The 24,382-nt window shown below is 32.8% G+C and overlaps 1 non-coding gene and 1 pseudogene across 1 annotated transcript; both read left to right on the top strand.

The window, feature by feature from the left end:
- Nucleotides 1-4,432: 4,432 nt before the first annotated feature.
- LOC129053519 (U1 spliceosomal RNA) lies at nucleotides 4,433-4,592 on the top strand. Its single transcript, XR_008518308.1, has one exon. It is a non-coding gene; the product is annotated as a U1 spliceosomal RNA (small nuclear RNA).
- A 9,949-nt stretch (nucleotides 4,593-14,541) lies between these two features.
- On the top strand, nucleotides 14,542-21,912 carry LOC129053334 (testis-specific XK-related protein, Y-linked-like; annotated as a pseudogene).
- Nucleotides 21,913-24,382: the final 2,470 nt, after the last annotated feature.

Raw genomic sequence — 24,382 nt, 5'->3', positions numbered from 1 at the left:
CTATGAGTGGATTTGTCCCATCTCCCATCAACTAATGACACAGCTATATAAACTTGTTGAATTTTATTAGTAAGTAATACACTGTTACAAACACTAATTCTCTTCTCCATGTCCATGTTGATTTTGTGTATACATGTGAGTGGTTAGAATGTGTCTGCCTAATCTCTAACACTCAACAGAAAGATGAGCTAGAGGTCACATTTATATGAATGATTGACTCAGACAATTAGCAGATCATTTTAAGTAACTTGTTAAAATCACAAATATTTTACTATCTAAAATTAAGTTCTATGGTCACACATTTCTGTAATGAATGTGTTATTTGTATTATTAATATATACCTTCAGGAGAAAATAAATTTTACCGTTTACTCTTCCTGCTCTGACGACCTCTGTACTTTCTTTTTCTCAGCCTAGCCTGACTACATCTGAGATGCTGGGATAATTTTAGTAGAGTAGGAGCATATATTATACAAACGTAAACACAATACTTATTTTTAAAGTAAAAGTATCAAACTTAAGAAATCACAAAAACTTTGTTTTGCACAATTTAACTTCAGATTTTAGTTGCTCATACCAACGCATGGTCGGTTTATGATATAACCTAAGTTTAATTTTAATTGCCAAGGTTCAGTATGGTTCAGTATATATTTGTACATGTTAAGGCATTTAGGTAGTGTGTTTTAGGTTTTAGGAATTCTTGCATTTGAGAAAACTGAGTCAACACATTTGCATCGCTTTGTGTACCATTACCTGTAAGGTTCCCGAAAGTACTCAAGAATCAAACTTGCTAATGTCTCTATGAAGAGAAATGGATATTCTCTTTAAGGGTGAAGGATACATGAATGCAGACTGAAATAGCTTCCCTCAATTAAGTCTTTATTGCATCAGAAATTGAGTTATATACCAATCTTATTTTAAAAAGTATTGCTTAATTGATCTTTTTCAATTTCAGATAAAGTATTTTGAATCTGTCTTAATTATGATTTTGAAAATACAGTACTGAATAAACAGCTCAGGTAGGATACAAAGCATCATAATAAAAAATACAATACAAAGTGATCTGCCTATTATAGGGTGTATGTGACTTAGATTTGGAGAGTAAAAAGCATCTTGCAGTTGAAAAGGGTTGCTTTGTTAAGTTGATTTTTTTTTTAAGTATACAGTGGGTCCAGACTTAGTATTGACATAACTTGGCTTTTTAGTAATTATGTGAGATATTCCGTGTGACTTGATAAACCATCAGAGGATAACAAAGGGCATATATTAGTAACATCTCACTGTCTATAGCATAGAAAATTTCACAATAGACCACAGTAAGGAAGTATTCAAAATTATCTGTAGAAAAAAATTGTAGGTGCGCTATAGTAGAAAAGCTGGCAATGTAGAACATATGTGTGGACAGATTTATGAGCTCTTAATGAGTTAGAATAGGCAGTTGTTAGCAATTGGATATTTGAGGAAGTGGGGTAGGAAAGAGATCTTAACACCTATGTCCTGGGTGTGATTTGATAAGCTGAGAGAATAGTAATGCAATTTACTGATAGAAAAAAAGGGAACCTGTTTGAGCAGGTTGCATTTTAGAAACATATGGGACACCAAATAAAAAATTGTAATGGGGAGTTGGATACATATTTCCAGAATTTGGAATCATCTAAAAGCATACATGTGTTACTACAGAAGTAACAATGAAAAACAGTCATAGAAAGTAATGTCCTAGAATGGAAACATTTTTGGAAAAGTTAATGTTATCATGGCAGACAACATTAATTTATCCAAAAGCAATCTGTAGCCTCTAAGTAGTTAGACTATCAGTATGTAAGAAAAAGAGCTTTATTTCTTTTTTTTTTATTACTATTATTTGTGTGTGTGTGTGCATGTGTGTGTAAGAGGAATTCTCGCTGTCTCACCCAGACAGGAGTGCAGGAGTGGAATCTCAGCTCACTGAAACCTCTGCCTCCTGGGGTCAAGCAATTCTCTGCATCAGCCTCCTGAGTAGCTGGGATTACAAGTGCTTGCCACCATGCCTGGCTAATTTTTGGTTTTTAGAAGAGATGGGGTTTCACAATCGTGGCCAGACTGGTTTCGAGAAAAATTATAATTTTAAAGAACTATGTTTGTGCTAAACACAAATCTTTAGCATTCTTCTAGAATTCTTAGTTGTGTCATCTGCAGTAAAATAAGCCTAAGGATTGCACCAGAATTAGTTGCCCAACTAATTAGTTGCCCAAGGAGATTCAAAGTTTTATTGTTATAGGTTTCTAGAAACAATCAGACTATATATCTGGAAATTCTATACACACATGCCCACACACAAACACACAATTTTCACTCAAAAGACATTATAATAAGCACACTGAAAATCTGATAATAAAATAATTAAAAAGCTGTAGAACACAATAATTAAAGGCAAAAGATAATTTTAAATTTAAAACAACTGAAATATTAGATTTTAACAATTAAAATTTTCTAATTGTTCTTTGGTCCACCATCATAGATTTCAAGAAGATAATTAATGTTGCACGAATGACATTGAGTTCCCTATCAATGAAATTTAATTTATACCATTTTAAAAATTGTTTGTATTCATATATTGTTTATTATGTAACTTCTTCTATTTGCTCTAAAGTAAGGCTAGATCACATCTTAGCCTCATCTCATCCAAGGAGGTGTTTACAGTAAAGGTATACATGTTGACATAATGTGGAATATAGTTGATGTGGATTAATGTGGGTTTCATGTATAAATTTATTATTCTCTTTATTAAGATAGGCTTGAAATGTTTTGTCTAATGAACATTTAATCTATTCCATAGGCAGTGTTCAACAGATATATATCAGCATCTGCTGAGTACCAACACTGTTCAAGGCAGCAGATAACAATATAGGCAAAGATAATATTAATCCAAATTTCACATGAAAACTTTTGATACTATTAATAATGTGGCAAATGACATGATTTTCACTTTATTATAATTTTTAAGAGAATAAGAATATGAAATGTGTATTGTTTAAGTGTTACAAGAAGCCTATCCACATTATTCTTTACCTGAAATTAGATTACAAAAATTACCTTTTTCAAAAGAAATATATATTATAAATGTTCCTATGGCAAAAAGAAAAAAAACCTGGCCTCTGACTTGGAATATAATATCATTTTATTAAATAAGATACATAGTAGAGAGAAAAAAACTATTTTATTTATCTGTCATGGTAATGACAAAAAAGACAGAGGTCTTTTTTTTGTGATTTTTAATATTGACTCCTAAGAACAGTAAACAGTTGGCAGTGTAAATATGTTGCAATTTAACCAGCTGTGAAAGAAAATGACTGATCATTAGTAAATCAGGCAATTTTTATTGTTGCCATTGAAAATTGTTGTACTCATCGTGTGTGTTCTTTTACTGTCAGAAATGAAATCAATTTTGTGCTGCCAATTAATATCACTGTTTTATTATCATGGGATTCTAGCTTTACATTCTAAAATGTGGTCTCTGAGAAATGAGTAAAAACCAAGTAAGTTTTGTTTTTTCTTTAAAAAGGAAGTCATAAAATGCTACTCACATTTAGTAAAAATAATGAGGTGAGTGGGACATGGTGGTGCATTTGTCTAATCCCAAGTAGTTGGAAGGCTGAGGCAGGAGTGTTCCTTGAACCCTGGAGTATGAGGCCTCATTGAGCTATGAGCTATCATCTTGTCCCTGTAGTCCAGCCTGGGCCATGGAGCATAATCTTAAGTATAGAATAAAAAATAGAACTGTGAAAAGTAATATAGCATTACAGTTTTTAATTCGCTTGTAGTAATGCATGGATAGTATATTTAACCAAAATATTTTAAATTGGTCATACACCAAGAGGTCAGATATTTGGGTCAGATTGCTAACTAGCTCCTCAACTGGCTAAATCTGTAACAATTGGTGAAGTATTTGTTCTACCTGTAATCGATATTTTATTTGTTAAATGGATTTACTAATGCTACCTGCTTAGGAAATTAACTGATATTGATTAGATTACCTCAAAAACTTGTTCTGAATGACACATATTAGGCAGTAAAATATTAGCTACTACTACATATTATAAATTATTTTCTTCTGCTTATTTTTAAAGCTCATAGTGCACATGATAAAATTCCAGAAGACCGAGAATGGCTGTTATATACAATAGAACACTGTAAGAGTCACTATCAAAAATGAGTATATCAGTGCATAAAATGTATGGTAGGTTTATTTAGCAGTCATTTCATTGTTTATCATAGTGTTTTTTCTTACAATTTTGTAGAAGCCTCTGTCAGAATTAAGAACTCTTTGAGAAAAGAATAATCATGGATGATTGAAATTAACATTTTAAGCTGATACTGAAAATTATTCTGAATTCTATTACATTTATATTTGTATTTTCTTTCGAAGGCTAATGGAAGTCTTAAAAAGAAAATGGATACTTCCCTGCCAGGGGAGACACCATGATCACGAAGGTGGCTTTCCCAAGGCAAGGCGGATCTATTGCACTCTAGATGTGCTGACCCATGAAATTTCCCCAAATGTGGGAAACTCAACTGCATAATTTGTGGAAGTGAAGGATTGTGTTTGTGCTTTCACATGGGAAAAAAAAAGAAAGAAAATTGAGTCATTTAGTGTATGTAGAAAATTGAAAGGGAACCATATACTGGAAAGAATTAAATATGCCTACAAAAATTGTTGTCCTCCAGTAAAAAACAATAAAACATCAAATTGTTATTTATTAGAAAAATCAAATAGTGCTAGGATGACACTTGCAAATGCTTGAGAACTTTGTCTAGATGAGGTGGCTGGGGGAAGACCCCAAAGTTCAGCAACTATATCTGGGAGAAAGAGAAGTAATTTTTAAATGTGTAAGCCAATGTTTATGTATTAATATTGCCCTTAAAAATATTTATTTTGTGAAATGATTAGCAATGGTTTGTTTGTTCTTAAAAAGTAATTTCCTTTTGGAAGCAGCTTGTGTGAAATGGGCTAAAAATTATGTAGCTAAAATAATTCAGAATTTTTCCCTAAATTATAAATCATTTGCAGGAATTGTAAAGATGTTATAGCTGTCAGCTTTCTTGCATTTCTTAAAAGTTTATTCTAATGAAGAAAATAAAATATAAGTTATAAAGTTACTTTTATAATCAAATTGTCAATCTTTTTAAATATTTAGAATTTGGAGCCAGTTGACCATGATGTTTTAGATGGGCATAAGACCTCTCCAACAGAAGATGCTCCATTATATCCTCATTCAACAGGCTCTATGTATCAGCAGGTTAAATAATAATAATAATAATAATTTTCTTTTTCAAAACTCATTTTGATGATTTACTTATATGGTCTTCAATTATTATTTTATTACATATTTTGTAACTTATCATCTGTGACTGCAAATTAAAAAAAAATTTCTAGGACAGCTATGGCAAGATGATTGGAGGAAGAATAGTTTAAGTGGGATCATGTTTTATTTTACCCTTGTGATATTTTCTTTGTAATTAGGTGCTACCTTGTCCTAGTTCATAAAAATGTGTGATATTTCAATAAGAGCATAATTTATTTAGTCTTTCTCAAAATCTAGTGGCAGTAAAACTTAACAATTTTGCCAGCTTTAATATGAAATTTACTGTAAAGAACAAATACTGACCAAAAATATAAATAAAATCAATTCATGAGCACTTCTAAGTTAAAAAAAATATTTGTGTTAAAATATTCTGGGAAGATTAGCCACAATGTGAGTAATGCAGTTTTCTTTTCTCTTTTCTCTTTTCTTCCCTCTTTTCTCTTTTCTCCCCTTCCATTCTCTTTCCATTTCTTTTCCTTCCTACATTCCTTCCTTCCTTTCTTTATTTCTTTCCTTTCTTTCTCCCTTTCTTCTTTTCTTTCACTTGTTCTTTTGATAGAGTTTCTCTTGTTGCCTAGGCTGAAGTGCAATGTTTGTGATCTTGGCTCACTACAACTTCCACCCCCAGAGTTCAAGCGATTCTCCTGTTTCATCCTCCGAAGTAGCTGAGATTACAGGCATGCATCTGGCTAATTTTGTATTTTTGGTAGAGACAGTGTTTCACTGTGTTAGGGTGTTCTGGATCTCCTGAGTTCACAATCCACCCACCTCTGCCTCGGTCTCTCAAAGTCCTGGGATTACAGGTGGTGAGTCATTGCACCCGGCCAGGTTAATCATTTAAAGCTTGTCTTGTGCTGTAACATTTAGCATGACTTCCCATCAAGTTCATGTAGCCAAGGGATGGAATTACCTAAATTACAACAGTTGCCCAGAATAACAGCTGTATTGCTCAGAAACCTTATTTTTTATCACCAGAAAAAATATAAAATGGTGAAAAATGTAAAAAACAAGAAGATTTTAATTCTACACGTTCTTCACATTTAATGTTTGATAGTTTAATTTCTTGTTGAGATAAAGAATATGGATAGATTTTAATAGAAATTCTAAAATATTAAAACCAATATGCACAATTTTCATATGTCACAATGTGTGAAGCATAGTAGATTATATATTTGTGCTTGGAGCACTTTTGTGGTAGAATTTATTAAGTGATGCCTCTAAAATTTGGTTTCATCTTATCCCAGTGAAGTGCATATTATCAGAATCCACAGTACGTTGAAGCACCATTGTGCCAAGATTTCTGACTGCTTTGCTAGCCAGTCAAAATTTTCCTTGAAAGCAGTAAGTCTCCTAGTTTATTTCTATATTATTTTAAAGCTTTTGTTGTTAGATATAGGGTTTACTGAAGATATAATCGCCTTCTGATTTTAAATAATTCATATAATTTTTTATTTGATGTAATATCTCAACACCCATTGTTGGAAACAATAGTATATGAAGTGTGTTGTGTAGCTTGAGGAACAGCAATTTGTTTGTTCAAATTGGTTAGAATATACTATGTTTTTATCTTTTTATAGTAGATAAGCAGTAGCATCAACCACTATGAATGCAAAATGCAGTCTACCTTAGTCAAGACTTATAAATACACCATTAGGGCTACTGATATTGGTACATTGTAATCCAACTATGTTATGGCCCTTCCTAGTTGGCCTATTGTTATTTGCAGTCTATGTTTCTCTTCTGGCCTAGACTTAGATTTTGGAATTTCTGTTCCTTAGAGAGTGTAAGAGAAATATGTGTAGATTAATCTTATCTCTGTATTACTGCTGCATCTCTATAAGTTTGCTACCTCAAGTGAATGCATCATGTTTTCCTGGTTCTAATCACCTCCCAATCATCCTGGAGAGGATTCTTCAAATGGAAATCAACATGTCCTTCTTTAATGCACCCCTTAAATTATTACTGACATATTTGTGTAAACAGCTTTCCACATCTAAACTTCTAGTTATTTTGAAATCTATAACAAATTATTCATACCTATATTCTCCTTCCTATACAATCAAACTTTAGAACCTATTCCTTCTAACTGTATTTTTTACCCATCAACTGACTCACTTATTTGTTTGCTCAATATCTTTCACAGTCTATAATAATCTGTCATTCTATTTTCTACCTCCGTGAGATCATCTTTGTTATTTCTCACATATAAATAAAAAGATGCAATCTTTGTCTTTATATTTCCTGGCTAATTTCACTTAACATAATGTCCTTTATATGAAGCCTTTTTCTGAGTAACGTTTAGTCAATTTATTGAGGTTTTTATGAAACTGAAATAATCACTTTCATAAAATTTACCTTAACTGTTACCAAAATTCCTTGGGTACATAGGACTGTAGTTTGGAAACAGCTAAATGAACAAAGAGGTCTTGAGGCTGTCTTAGGACATTAATATTTTACTCTTTTCTATCTCTTATCTTACTTAGCTTTGGTTTGTCTTCAAATTAATAAAACTACTCTAGTAAATTATCTTGGGTACCAACATTAAAGACCAAAAGAAATCAGTAATGCACTAATTTAACTTTATAAATACAAGGAAAGACGTTACAACAAATACCAAATGTTACTGAATAAAGTGATATACTGTTTAGGCTCCTAATTTTCAAAGCACTTAATTTATTTATTAATTTTTATGATTATTGCTTATTTCAAACATGGACTATTATAACTGAGTTCACAGAAAAGTTATTATAAAAGAGTAATAAAATAATAATATACACTGGATGTAATACAGTAAAGTTTGGTCAAGTGGGCATTAGTAAAGACAAGTGAGTCCTCTGCCATGAGTAACTTTGGGGGAATAAGTACAGATTGGGGAGTAAGTTACATAGTCTTTCTAGGATTCAGAATTTTCTTTTGAGAATAATGCATTTTCCAAATTACATAAGATTATTTACATGATTAAATCAGAATTATTAACACTCAATAAATATGCCTATTAACCATAGTTGTGGAAGGAAGGGGAGCATAGACAGAAGCTCCAAAACTCAAAAGATGTTTGTAGCCATAAATCAAAATACTGTTTGTTTACAAGTATCTAAGAAATTTCTGTAAGCTTTTAATTGTGTCTTAGGTTTGTGACAAAGAAAGAAACAATACCTATGTCCTGCCTTGGAGAAGCTGATTGCATAGAAAAAGAAACAAGGCAGATATATGTTCCACAGAATGTTGCCAAGACAACATAAAGCAAAAGCAACCAAGTACAAAGGTGAGATATCTAATTTGCAATTTTATTTTCTGTCTGTTTCATTTGCTTCTTGCTGGTATGATTAACCATCACTATATGTGTTAAATTCAACACCCTAGGAGTCATAAGGGCTATAGTACTGGAACTTACATTACAATTTTTCTTCCCATAGTGGCTGTTAAGGAAGTATTAGTGAACATCCCATATGAAGACTCTACTAAAAGTAAAGCTACCACGACTACGATGCTTGGATGATATAATTTACTGGATCTAGCAAAGAGAAAGAAAGCGTGTGTTTTGTAATCCTATATATGATAAGTGCTGAGAAACTAGTAGCCAAAAGACAAACTATTTCTGCCCACTGAAAGGAAAAAGAGAAGAAATTGTAGAACCATTTACTACAGTTATAATATTCTATTTTTAAAATTTAGTTTCTATCAATATCTGTGCAGAAAAGTAAAAAAAAAAATAACAATAATAAAGATCTTGAGTATAAACATTACCAAAATTTAGGTATCCCATATTCTCTTATTTGGAGATGTATCCTAAATAGGTGACCTACCACTATGATCTAACTTTTTTACCACTTTATATTCAAATGAATACCTTTCATAGGCAATTTGATGATAATCCTTAACTAATATTTTTTACAAGTTCACATGACATAATTTGAAGAAGAAATTTGTTTCTTTAGCAGAAAAAGCTCTCATTTGAGAAAAATATAGAGAGAATTTTAGAAAAAGCACAGCTTATGAAAGAGATAACATAAATATGTCAGTCATAGTATCTCAGAGATTTTGGCCATATTATGAAGAAGATCTTCCTGCATAATTCTTTTAAAGTACAGTAATTTCTGAGAGAAAAACAGTAGCTGCTATCAGAATCTTCAAAGTAATAAAAATTAATAATTAGAATTTACCTAACCGTTCTGCTTCTCATCTTTGAAAAAATCATTGTCTATATTTTGAGCTATGCATTCAATTGCAAGAATACTGTTTCTGGTGGAAACTATATATATACAGAAATTATGTATATATAATATACAGTTTATACTATATATAATATAGTATATAATATATAATATATATTATATAATATATTATATAATATATAGTATATAATTAATACTATATATAGATTTATATAAAATGTATGGATTTACATAATAATATATTTTATAATATATAATTATATATTATAAAATATATTATATATAATGTATATATAATATATATAATATAGTGTATGTGGCTGTTGGATCACAGAATTCATGTGACAAGTAGCACCAGTATTTTTGAGTCCCACAAGTTTTTCTGGTGGGTGAGATCTAACAGAGAGCAGATATTCCCACTCAAAAAGTGCTGACAACCTGAGATAAGAAGAAAAAATAATGCTTATAGTATGAAAATGATTCTGTCCACTTTTCTTTTCATCAAGTGACAAATTAATATTAACAACAACTCATTTATCAATACAGCCATCTTTGAATGAATATTTTAAATTTTGATATTAACAGCAAATCCAGTGACTATTCAGATTTTTAACTACAGATCCCTTAGGTCCATATTTTAATGACATTATATCTGTTTGGTTTTTTAAAAAAATTTGTTTGTTTACAAAAATTTTTTGATTATATACATTAACTATGTCAATGCAACTGTAAATAAATTAACAAAAAAGTGTGTTTTTATAAAGGAAACTCTTCTTTCTACATAGATCCCACAAGACAAATAAAGCTCTACCCTTTTAAGCAGTGAGTTTAGCTAGAAAATTCTGCAATGTGTTAGAAAATACAGTCACACAGATAAAAACATAAACAAATATAACTTCACATTTTCCAATTAAAGATCAGTACAGAATGTGTTGTTAATTGTATTCTTAAACCTCAGTTTTCTCTTGAAATGAAATAAATTTTGTTATCATTTGTTAATTTACTTATATGACTTCACACCCTGAGTTTCTGTTCTGTGTAAGATTTGAACATTACTACTTACTTTGTTGGACAGAGGTGGATATTTAGAAGTAATACAATGCACTCAAAATTTCTCTTCTCACATTATGATTTTTAAAGCCATACCTCTCTTAGAATTTAAATAAAATAACATTAAGCAACTTCAAGGCTTGGTTTATTAAAATATTTATCATGAATACATTTGAAATATAAATATTTTGTGCCATTAAATTTGCCTTCTTTTTACACTAAAGTTTCAGTATTTTTTAACATATGATTCAATAAAACTCAGTTTAGTTACCAACACCAAGTATAGGGGAACACTTAAGAAATACATATATTTTTAATTTAATATTGTCTGACATAAATGATTTTAAATATATACCTGGTAGCTAATAAAATGTTAAACTAGTTGATCAAAAACAAACTTAAAAAACAGTTAATTTTTTTCTAAATGAAAATACACTTTCAAAGTAATCTCTTATTAATGAACAAAAACAGCTTTATAATTTAAAAACTCCCTAAGTATTCCTTTGTCTATATAATATATTGCATTCAAATTCAGGAGTTTGAGGTCAGCCTAGCCAACACGGCAAAACTCAGTCTGTACTAAAAATGTCAAAAAAAAAAACAAAAAAACTGCCAGATAGGCTGGCAGGTGCATGAGGTCCCAGTTACTCAGGAGGCTGACTCAGGACAATTGCTTGAACCTGAGAGGCAGAGGTTGCAGTGAACTGAGATCCTGCCACTCCAGGTTGAGCAACAGAGAAAGATTAAATCTCACCCCACTCATGTGCCAAAAATAATAAATAAATAAATAAATAAATAAATAAGAAAAGATCAATTTAACTGTGAATACATCAGGTATTGTTTATGCCGGTTCATCTGAGCAAGGACAAAAATCCATGTACTGATGGAACTTACATTTTCACTTTAGGGGAAAGTAGTGACAATATCTAGTGATTTTATTTTTATGTAAGAAGGATAAGGATTTTGGGTTCATTTATAAGCAAGTGAATAGCATAAGCTCAAAGGAGATTTGAGCAAACTTCTTGAAACAACAAGGAGCACAAAACCGCTGAAGTCACAGTGTATACTGAGGCTCTGAACAAGAAAGAGGATGGTAGAAGAAGATATGCAAATGAAAATAAGAAGAAAATAATATATGGTTGTTTGTTACCTTATAAAGACCATGGTTTTAGCTTAGGAAAAAGGGGAGCTGGTATTGAATGTTCATAGGTAGAGTTACTTTTTAAGGTAAGGGCAACTTTCTATGTTTAAATAATAGTGATGGTATCATAACATTGGGAATATCCTGCAAATCGCTGAATGTGTACTTTAAAATGGTTAATTTTATAGTATCTGAGATATAATTCACCTAGTTGTAATAGTACTGATAGTGTAATACTTGTAATAGTGGAAGGTAGGAGATCAGTAAAGAGGCTGAGTTAATCAGATGAGAAATGTGGATAACCTGTATCTGGGTGACAGCAGAAAAAATAGGGAAAAGTGGTTAGATTCTGGACCTGTTTTAGAAGGAAAACATGCAGAATTTGAGGATTAATGGAAATGAGTAGATGAAAAGAAAAGCATCAAGAGTGACCTTATAGATTTAGGCCTTTGCAACAGGATGTAATTACTATCAGATGAAATGGGATACACTTGGGGGAAGTTGTTTGGAAGGAGCATCAGAATTCAGTGTATAGCCTTGAGATCAAATTGCCTTTTAAACATGAGTATGTGCAATACAGCCATATATGATTTGGTCTTTGGTAAGAGAATGGCTGGAGATAACCATTTGGGACTCATAGTACCATTCAGAAATCCATCATACAAGAAGAGATAACTGGGAGATTGAGAACAAATTTATCAGGAATAGTTCCAGGAAGAGGGTGAATAAGAAGTAACTTATATTTGGCCAGGCCTGGTGACTTGCACCTCCAATGCTAGCACTTTGGGAGCTTGAGGCAGGCAGATGGCTTGATCCTAGAAACTCAAGTCCAGGCTGCGACACATGGGAGAGACCCCATTTCTACCAAAATTAGCTAGTCTGGGTGGCCTATAGTCACAATCACCCAGGAGGCTGATGAGGAAATGCCATCTGCGCATGGGAGTTTGAGGCTGCAGTGAGTTCTTGATTGCACCACTGCACTCCAGCTTGGACAACAGAGACAGACCCTGTCTCAGTAAACAAACAAACAACAAAGACAAGAAATTAAAAATATATATATATTATATTTGGCAAAAAATTGATTATTTTAAGTATAGTATATTTGGTAGACTGTTGGGGATGAGCGCCTGACTGGTAAGGTAAGTGGAATTTTCAAGTGAGGGCATATTATCAATAGAAAAAAGTTCACCTGAAATTCAATATAACATTTTAAATTTAGCAATTAGGGTGTCACTGATGGTCTTTGAGAAAGGACTGTGACTTCATTGTTGTGGGATAAAACGTGAGACAGAATATGAACTGATGGAAAGAAAATACCTAATAGAAATTCTCTGTTGAAATTAAAAGCAGAGAAAAATGTCAGTACCAAAAGAGACAGTTTCTGTTGTGGATCGTAAAATATGGAGATTTTATATATGTGTGATAAGAAAATCAGGGCAGTGAAGAAGAGAATAAAAGAAATTACATGAAAGAGGAAACGATCAATCACATTGATGGGTTGGGTCCAGGAGGATGTATTTTAAAATGTGATAAAGCTTTTTGTCTTTGAATAAATACGTGCATATAGTTAAAGGTATGATTTAGATCAGAATAATAAACAACAGCAGTTGAGGAATTTAATACTCTACAGTATAAAACTTAACAAATTGGAGGAAAGGATGTTTATGGTATGTTACGAGAATAAAAGCAATGCAAAGAAAGTTCAGGAAATGAACATCTTATCAAATAAAAATAAAATAGATAACTTCTTGATTCTTCCCTCCCACTTTTTTAAACTACTACTTCTATTTTTCCCATTGATATATTTTAACAAATGACCAACATCTTCTGGGGAAATATTATGTTCTGTCTCTGTTAATTTGCATTATATTCTTACACATTTCATGCCTTTTTATTATATTAATAGAATTTTTAGTCAGAAAAGTTTTCTGTCTAAATTCCATTCCAATATTTACTTGATTTAAAAGTAAATCAAGTAATTTACTTTTAAAAGTACTGTTGCCTTTTATCTTCCTTTCTATTCATTTTTGTTGAATATTGCTTCCCACCGATAATGATTAATTGATCTTCACAATGTATCATTAATTTATCTGATAGTTTGTCTAGAAAGAACCTAATATGAGCTTCTTCATACCCTCCCCCAACAAAATAGAATTTACATCTTCTATAACCATGCAAAGTCTGGATTTCCTTTCTATTTAAATTGAAACTTTACTTGATTAATAATTTCATAGCATCAAGCCAAGAAACAGTATTTTAAATGCAAAATGACCAACATCTAACAATAAGTGGAACTTAAAGGGCTCACTGTTTTGTAGTCCTTTCCAAATCAGAAAAATCTGCTTGTTAGTTTTCTTAGTGTCATCACGGTTGCACTTGGCTTAGACCTTGTACGGTTTTGTTTTAGTCAATGTCAGCAGCAGACACTGGCTGCAGAGCACAAAAATAAAACTTATGAGAAATATATCCCTTTCTTCTTACTACTTGAAGACAGGACAATCATCTTGTTGTTAAGAGGTAGTTAAGTCCTCATAGTAGTTTTATTGTCTATTTCCTTGAAACAATGTTTGCTGAAGAAATAATATGTCAAGTTATTTGACATATTGACTAAATTATGTCAAATGCTTTAATTGACTGCATTATGTCAAATGGTGATTCAATATTTCCAAAACCAGATATATATTTTTTTATTGTGATTAGTGATCCATATTTACCTTTTTACATTTTCCATGAATAGTGAATTATACTGAATCTTGTTTTCTTCTATTTGGTTTTGATACGGAACTCTACTGTATTCACTGAAAAGAAGAGTTTGAATTAGCAGCATGCTAAGAATGGACACCGTGTTTGAAGAGACTGATAAAGAAATTACAAGAGGAGTTTCATCTTTGGAAGAAAAAATGGTCCTTGGGCACACACACCATATGAGCTTTACTTTCAGCATTCTCTGCTCAACTGTTCGGTGCTGTGGTGAGGCACCTATGCATTGTATATATCTGAAATTAAGTGAAAAGCTATTGACAGATTCTGATATCATTTGCCATGAACTTTATTACCGTGTAAGTACTTTTGGATCAAATTACCCTAATGTTTTTCAAAAAAGACTTTAGAAGAAATAAAGCCGCATTACTTTTTTTGGCACGTTCTTCCTTTAGGATCTACAGTGAGGTAAGTGATACAAATCTCTCTCATTCTGTTTCCAACAAGTAAATAGAATACAAATTGTTCACTAACAAGATTAAGGATTGGGTAATCATTGTTCCTCTAAGTGAAATGCATCCCTGTTTAGTTTTGTTTAGTTTCCACAATTTTGAAAATTTTCCTATTCAATTTTTATCCGTCATAATATATTGACAGTTTTTAAAAAATGAAAATGGGATTTAGTTAGTGGTTTTTTCTGCTCCTTTTAATATTATTCTCATTCAACTTAACGGGCATTCTAAATAGTAATGAGTGATATGAATATAACCTTAAAGGAAGGAATGAGGGTAGAGTGAGAGAGAAGAGAGTATGACTCGAAAATAATCTCACAAGTTTTATTTGTCAACTCATATGTTTTAACATGTTAGTAGTAGATTTTCTACTCATACTTAAATTCAGAGCTGTGACTTAGAATACAAAAATGGAGCTAAACAATTCATTTCCATATGACTTCTGTCTGCTACTATACTGATTTTCACGAGTACTATCAATTTTGTAAGAACTAATTTCATTCAGATCTGCATTTAGACTTCCAAGATAGTAAAATGTATAAAAAATATATACATTTTATAGAATAAGGAGTCATTGGGGTAAGTATTACCTTTCTTTAAAAGGTAAGTGCAGAAGTTTATAAACACATGCAAAAATGTGCAATCTCATGATTTAATCTTCTATTCAAATAAAAAATAGTAATAGCTAGGCCATTAGTGACACCAGCAGGGTAATAAACCCTCCTGCAAAGCCAAAGCATTAATACCAGCGATAATGCATGAACTGATTTTGGGCCATAATCTGGAGAAAATTTAAGTTTAATTGACTGAATCTCCTGAAAGAGAAGGACTTAGGCAGAAACAACAAAAAAATGAACAATACATTAGCCAGAAAGCTCAACAAATAAATAAGACACTTGAAAATATTAGAACCAATAAATCTCCATGTAGTAAAAACACACCTAGTTTTGTTGCTGTAGTTGTTGTTTAGAGACAGTGTCTGTCACCCAGGCTGGAGGGCAGTGGTGTGATCTTACCTCCCTGCAACTTCCAACTCCCAGGTTCAAGGGATTCTCCTGCCTGAGCCTCCCAAATAGCTGGGACTACAGGCTCACACCACCAAGCCCAGCTAATTTTTGTGTTTTTAGTAGAGATGGGGTTTCACTATATTGGCCTGTCTGGTCTCAAGCTCCTGACCAAGCGATCCACACACCTTGGCTTCCCAAAGTGTTGGGATTACAGGCATGTGCCATCATGCCTGGCAAAATTTTTCTTTGTTACAATGTTAATTTAAGAAATTTTATACATTTCTTAAATTTTTTGCAATAGGCTGAGCATGGTGGCTCACACCTCTAATCCCAGCACTTTTAAAGGCCAAGGCATACAGATCATCTGAGGGTGGCAGTTCAAGGCCTGCTTTGATGACATGGTGACACCACCCCTACTACAAATACAAAAGTAGCTGGGTGTGGTGGCATGCCCCTGTAATCCCAGCTACTTACGAGGTTGAGGCAGTAGAATCACTTGAACCTGGAAGGTAGAGGTTGCAATTCTGTAATGATGAGAAATGTTGACATATTTATATATAGTGTGTGTGTGTGTATATATATATATACACACAGCAAAAGACACACACACACACTACACCTGTTAGCTGTGTATATGTATTCTTTGGTAAACAGAAGATACATATTTTTAATTGGGTTATTATTTTCTTGTTCTTTTAAATCTGTTTTTATTTCCTTGTACATTTTGATTAACCCCTTTTCTGATGGAAAGTTGGAAAATATTTGCTCTCATTATATTAGTCTGGTGATTTATTTTATTTTATTTTATTTTATTTTTGTAAAGAATTTTTCTAGTATGATGTAACCTCACTTTTCTGTTTGTGCATTTTTTTTGCCTGCGTTGTTGAAGTCTTATCCAAAAAATATTCTTGCCCAGATCAAGGTCATTAAATGTGTTTTGTGATTTATTCTACTAGTTTCACAGATTGGTGTTGTCATTACATCTTTAATTTTAAATGTTTTTAAATATATATTCTTATAGGTCAGGTCTCACTGTATTACCTAGTGTAGAGTGCAGTGGCATTAAGTGTTTCATGCTATAGGTTTGAACAGTTAGGCTCAGGTGATCCTCCCTGCTGGAACCCCTGAGTAGCTAAAATTATAGGGGCACTCCACTGCACTAATCTTTTTAATCCATTTGGGTTAATTTTTGTATTTGGTGAGAGATAGGGTTCTAATTATGTTCTTCTGCATATAGCTGTCCTGTTTTCCCAGCACCACTTATTGAAGAGACTGACATTTCCTCATTTTGTTTTCTTGGCACCTCTGCAGAATATCAGTTGGCTATACAGGCGTAGATTTATTTTTGCTCGGTGTGTTCTATTGTATTGGTTTATAACATTGTGACATCCCCAGTTCTATGGATTCAATCCCCAACCCCATTGACGTCTTCAGGATAGCTCTGGCTATTCACGATTTTTGTGGTTTCATATTTATTTAGCATTTTTTTTCAATTTCTGTGAAAAATGCCATTGGTGTTTTGATAGAGACTGCATTCAACTTGTGCACTTCTTTGGATCATATAAACATTTTAACCATATTACTTTTTCCAATCAATGAACATAAATATCTTTCCATTTATGTATGCCATTTTAACATTTTATTAGTGTTTCATAGATTTCAAATGCAGATTTTTTTTATCTCCTTGGTTAAATTTACTCCCTTTTATCCCCCATACCTATTATGAATAACATTGTGTTCTTAAATTTTTGGGGTTTTTTTGATATTTTGCTGTTAGTGTATGGAAATGCTATGCAATTTTATATGTTGAGTTTGTAAACTGAAACTTTACTTACCTTCTGTATTAGTTCTAACTACTTTTTACTTGTGTGTTTAAGGATTTCGATAGTATGTCATTAGCATATATGCACAATTTTACTATTTTCTTTCTAATTTGGGTAGCTTTTCTTACTTTCTCTTGTCTAATAGTTCTGGCTAAGGTCTTTTATTATTACATTAGTAGAAGTAGTGAAGATGAACATCCTGGTCTTCCTTCAGATCTTCTCAGAAAAGCTTTCATCTTTTAATTCCCTTTGAGTGTAATATTAGCTAAAGGTTTGTATATATGGCATTATCTGGTTATTTGGGTCTATGTCTTTTGTTGTGTTGAGTTACAGTTGTTCCATGCATAATTTGTTAAGAGATTTTATTGTGAAAATGTTGAATTTTGTCAAAAATTTTTAACTTATTGAAATGACTGCACAGATATTGTTCTTTATTTTGATGATATGATGTATGACATTTAATGATTCCAATATATTAAAACATTCCTGCATCCCTGTAATCTCACTTGATCATGGTGAATGATTTCCTAAATGGTCATTATAAGTCATTTCCCCAGTATTTTATTGAGGATTTTTACATTATGTTTATCAGATATATTAGCGCATAGTTTTCTCTTTTTTCTTGTATCTTTGTCTGGTTTTGTAATCAGCATAATGCCATCCCAATGGAATGAGTTGGAACAGTTCCCATATCTTCCTTTTTGTTTTATGTTTTGACTAGGTTAAAAAAAAGTGGCAGTAGTTTCTTTTTTGTGGCAGGTAGAATGCAGCAGTGAATACATCAGGTCCAGGGCTTTTCTTTAATAGGTGACCTTTTATTGCTGATTTGATTTCTTACCATTAATTTGCTTCTGGGTATCAATTATGGTATCTCTTTTATGGCTCTGATTTCCTTTATAAGGGGCTTTGTTTTCTTTTGTTTTTTTTGTTTTGTTTTGTTTTCTTTTCTTTTTTTACTTTTGAGTTTAGATTTTTGTTTTTCTAACTCCTTCATTGAAACATCAAGTTGTGTATTTGATGTCTTCTTGTAGTTGAAGGCATTTATTGCCATAACTTCCCTCTTAAAACTGTTTTGGTTGAATCTCATAGGTTTTGGTGTGTTGTGTTTCTATTTTTGCCTGAAGAAATATGGTGATTTTTTTTGAGATGGAGGTTTGCTCTTTTCTCTCAGGTTGGAGTGCAATGGTGTGATTGTGGCTCACTGCAACACTCACTTCCTGGGTTCTAGTGATTCTCCTGAGTTCCAGTGATTCTCCTGACTCAACTTTCTGAGTAGCTGGGATTACAGATGTCCAACAATACACCCAGCTTATTTTTGTATTATAATAGATAAACTGTTTCACCATATTGTCCAGGCTACTTTCAAGCTCCTGACAAAATATGATCCACCTGCCTTGGCCCCCAAAATTGCTGAGGATACAGTCATGAGCCATCACACCCAGCTCTACCACACTCTTAAATGCCAGTGTCTGATACATTTGCTCTTTGGACGTTATCCCATTAGTCTCATGAATCTTGTTTATGTTTTCTCCCCTGACTGTACATTTTGAATTGACTTGTCTGTGAGTTTTGCTGCTTGACCACTTCTATTGTCACTAAAGTCAATTGCATTTTTTATTTTGTTGTGTTTTATTCTTCAAGATTTCTGTTTGTTTTTTCCTCCCATTTTTTAATCTCTTGTGTAAGTTCTCTGTGTAAATTCTCTGTGTAAAATCTCTTATGTAAATTCTCTGATAAATTTCAGAATTCTTTGTGTTTTGCTGAAGTTCAATGCATTGTCTTAAAACAAGTATTTTGAATTCCTTGTCAGGCCATGTGTCCATGCCCATCTCTTTTGGGGCAGTCACCACCACCTCTTTATTTTAACCACTTGATGCCATCATGTTTCTCTCATTGATCCTAATGCTTGTGACTATGCCTCAATTTCTGTGCAGTGATGTATGTGCCTAATTCGGTGTTTGTAGTTTGTCTTTGTTTGGAAGCTTTCTTCCACAGTAAGACTGTCCAGAGATTCAGGGCAATGAAAAGAAGGAAATTAAGGTCTTTAAGCCTACTATAGCTTCAGCCCTGGTAGCATGAGGGGAAACATTAATGAGCAGACTTTCATGGCAGGAGTAATTTGACCGACAAAGTTGACTCAGTGCCAGGTTGCACCTGCATCACATAGTTGAGCACTGGGTGCACTCAAGGCCTGTATCTTCCATGGCCTGCCCTCTGAACTTTATTCCTGTCTGAGGTTACTGTAGTCAATCAACAGGAATATTGACTGTAACTCAGCTCCATTCTGCTGAGGTCATAATTTCTAATCTGTTGCCGGGGTTGGTCTACATGATTACCCCTGAGTTTCAACCTCCCAAAGTGCTGGGGTAAAGGGACAGGCAAATAAAAGTACTATGCCTACTTCCTTTGACCAAGCAAGCCTCCCACCTCTGCCTCCTGAATAGTTAAGACTACAGGAATGTGCCACCATGCCTGGCTAACATTTTTGGTGTTTTGTTGTTGTTTTTGTTGGGCTCAAGTGATCTAATCACCTCAGCCTTCTAAAGTGATAGGGTTACAGGTATGAGTCACTGCACCCAGCTAAAATTTACTTTCTAAAATTTAACTTTTAGGTCATTTCCTTTTATTCATTCTTATTTCTCATAAATGCAGTTAAGAATGTTATTGCTTTAGAGTTTCTCTTTGGGTATTCCTGAAGGAATAAATGGACTCGATAGTAATTTTCTAAATGGTGTTAGAAAATGAATAATTACTTGAGATGAGTAAAGACTATTTGTCCTCTTTTTGCTTTCTGTCTTCATTTCATTGTGTATAAAGACTGTATTATTTTAAACCTCCTGTATATGTGAAATGAATTTTTACTCTTTCAACTGAATGTAGTAGAAGATTGTTTGAACTGATTATACAACTACTATATAATTTTGGTTTTCTTCCTTGTGCATATTAGTCTAATTATTGGGATAAAAATGTCAAAATTAAATTAATTTTCTTCTTAAAAACTTTCTGATAAAATTACCTAAATACACATAAACAAAAACATGCCCACACATATCACTTAATTTCTAAAACTTTTAATTTTTCTGCTTCTCTGGTACCTCGTATTCCATCACTCAGCAAAATCTGGCAGCTCCACTTCCAGAATTTACTTGAACTCCACAGCTTATTTCTGATTTCCTGTTATCACCATAGTCTAAAACACAGTTTATATTGCATTTGCCTCCCATTTTACACTGTAATTTCCTACTTTACACTCTAAGTTTCTGTAAAAAAGAAACCACTTTTTCAAGATCTAATTCAGGTAATTTTATTTGTTCTTAATTGAGACTTCTTTCTAGGTGATGTCACACCTTATAGCATCAGACATGAATGTCTCTATCCAATTTCATGTGTTCCAGTTATTTTATTTTGAGGGAATGTGGATATACATTTATAAATTTGGGTATGTGTGTATTCATTTATTATTTGTTTTTCCCAGGTGTAATATATGTTTTGCATGCATATATTTACTAAATCCCTGATAATGGAAAGATAACAATTCTTTTTTTTTTTTTTCTTTCTTGTAAGTAAATTATTTTCTGAAGGAGGTGGGTTGGGAGAAATATATCTTAACATGGCAAGTTTAAAAGAGAAAGTGGCCATTGCTAATGAAAATTATTCTCTAACATTTTTGTGTTTATCTTTAATAGCATTGATGATGATTGCTGATGACATATTCCCTCTTCTCAGTTGTGTAGGTGCCATTCACTGCAATATACTGGCCATCCACACTGGCAACGTCTTTGCTGCCATTAAGCTACAGGTGGTAAAATTCATCTATGTCATGATAAGGCGTTCCTTGGTGATTATCTCACATGTAGTGACTCTGGCATTTTTCCCTGCATCTCTGAAACAGGGGAGCTTACACGTTCTATTAATCTTATATTTTGTATTATTGTTGACACCATGGCTGGAGTTTTGGAAAAGTGGAGCTCATCTTCCTCCCAACACAGAAAATAATTCCAGTTTGTTGGGTAACTATGGATGCTTATCTTAATCATGCTAGTTATATGCTGACATCAATTCTCCTGCTGGCCAGCAGTGAAACTGCAGCTGTCAAATGAGGAATTAATTGATAAGGGACAGAGGTGGGCCATACAATCTACACTACAGCTTTCAGTTTTTAGAAAATGTAATAATAATATTGATATTTATGTTCTTTGTAGGGAACATTTTACTGAAGTCTTGTGACTCAATAATTGCTGTGTAGCTCATCATAACCTGCATATTAGCCATCGGCTTTATGCTCCTCTCCTGTCAGTATTTGCAACCAAGATGGTCAGGCAAAGTATTGCCAGGAGATGTTGAAAATTATCCAGAAGCACAGTGATATTGTGTAGGCATCTGGAGAAAATTCAGTTAAAAGAATAAAAGTAAGCAGCTGAGGAATTACTATCACTCATGGAGAAGGGTTGGATATTTTCAATAAATGAGTATGCAATATCCATATATACTTTCACAGAACAAAGAGTAAAGAGGGTGAGTGTTACTTTATAAAGATACTCATAAAATATTATAAACAACAAAATCTTGGAAGTAGTTTCTAATGAAATTGATTTTTCTAATGTGACTATGCATTAATAATTTTTATTTTCTTAAATATAATTCTACGACTTTTTAAACAAAACAAAATCAAAATTGATCTGACTCCAAAAACTAGGCAGAAAAAATAACCATAATACATTTTTCACCTAGTACATTTTTGGAACCTATACCTTAAATTTAGTAAGTTTTTGTAATATAGCATATACATTATCAGTGAACATTTTCTTTTCACCCTTTTCCCTCTGCAGTGCAGAAACATTTTAGTTTGACGTAATGTGATCCAATTGTTTTTCGTTGTGCTTTTGTAGTCTGTGCTTTTGGGGTTATAGAATTGAGTTTTCAAAAACACAATTAAATTAAAAATAAGAATTACCACATAATCCAGCTACTCTGCTTCCAAATATGTACTCAAAGGATATAAAATTAACATGTCAATGAGATATCTGCACTTCTATTTTCATCTCAGCATTATTCATAGCAGCCAAGATATGGTAACAATCCAAGTGCTCATCAACACATCAACAGATAAAGTGTGGCACATATACACAATGAGATATACTATAGAGCCTTAAAAAAAGGAGGCTGATCTTTTATTTATTTGTTACCAAATGAATCGAATTGGAAGATATTATGCTCAGTGTAATAAGAGAGGCACAGAAAGACAAGTATAGAATGATCACAATTATATGTAAAATCTAAAAAATTGAACTCATTCAAACTGTGAATATGTCAGATGTGGTGGCTCATGCCTGTCACTCCAGCACTATGGAAGGATGAGGTGGTTGGATCACTTCAGGTCAGAAGTTTGAGGACACTGTGAGCCATAGTTGTGTCACTGTACTCCAGTCTAGGCAATGCAGCAAGGCCCTGAATCTTTCTACAAACACACAAAAAATAGTCGGAGATTGGAGTGTGGGGTGGTGATGAGAGTGGATTGAGAAAGGAGAGGTGTTCATCAAAGGGTAAAAAATTTCATTGAGACAGGAAGAATTTCTGGTGATCCTTTGCACCAAATGGTGATCACAGTTAATAAATATCAACTTCAAAATTGTTTAATAAAAAAAAGACAGGCTTGATGGCTCATGTCTGAAATCCCAGCACTTTGGGTGGCCATGGAGGGAGGATCAGTAGAGGTCAGGATTTCAAGACCAGCCTGGCCAACACGATGAAACATTGTCTCTACTGAAAATAAAAGAATTAGCCAGCTTTGGTGGCATGCTTATCTCACCCCAGCTACTCGAGTGGCTGAAGCAAGACAATAACTTGAACTTGGGAGGTGGCAGTTGAAATGAGATGAGTTTGCACCAGTGCACTCAAGTCTGGGCAACAGAAGCAAAACTCTATCTCAAAAATACAGATTGTTTAAAACGTAGAGTTTATATATTCTTACCACAAAGAAAGAAATGGTATATATGTGAGGTAATGGATATGGTAACTAGCACAATATGATTATTTTGCAATATATACATGCATTATAAAAGCACTTTGTGTCCCATAAATATTTATATTTGTTAATTTAAAATACAAATTTTAATAGAATGAATTACAGTTAAAATAAACTTGGCTTAATATACATAGACAGTAATATATGCTAAAGTTTTCTTCTATTTTGAATATTTGGCTTCTATTATTTCTTGAGGAAACAATCACCATGGGAAGGGATGAAGAACACTAAAGCTTAACGTTGTATGATTTACATTATTTTGTTGTGGTTGGTCTTTCTCCTTTTTTTCTTTCTACCAAAGCAATGGTGACAACTTTCTTATTCACACTTTCTTTTGAGTTTCTTTCTCCTGAGAAATCACCACCAAAAATAAAACTTGTGTAGATTTGTGTATATATTTTACTGCTGCTTGTTATGACTCTGTTGCCTTTGCTTTGGATTTCTCAGCTTCTTAAAACACCTATTTGCTTATTATTTTTTTTTCTCTGTACCATTACTGCTTCACTCTACCTGCAGGATCCTTTCTTTTTATTTTATTTTAGTTTAATTTTTTTCAGAGAGAGTCTCTGGCACAATCTTGGCTCAATGCAACCTTAGCCTCTTGGATT

Source organism: Pongo abelii, chromosome Y, assembly GCF_028885655.2.
Source record: "Pongo abelii isolate AG06213 chromosome Y, NHGRI_mPonAbe1-v2.0_pri, whole genome shotgun sequence".
In the NCBI taxonomy this organism is placed as follows: domain Eukaryota; kingdom Metazoa; phylum Chordata; class Mammalia; order Primates; family Hominidae; genus Pongo; species Pongo abelii.
This window is presented reverse-complemented; position numbering and strand designations above follow the sequence as displayed.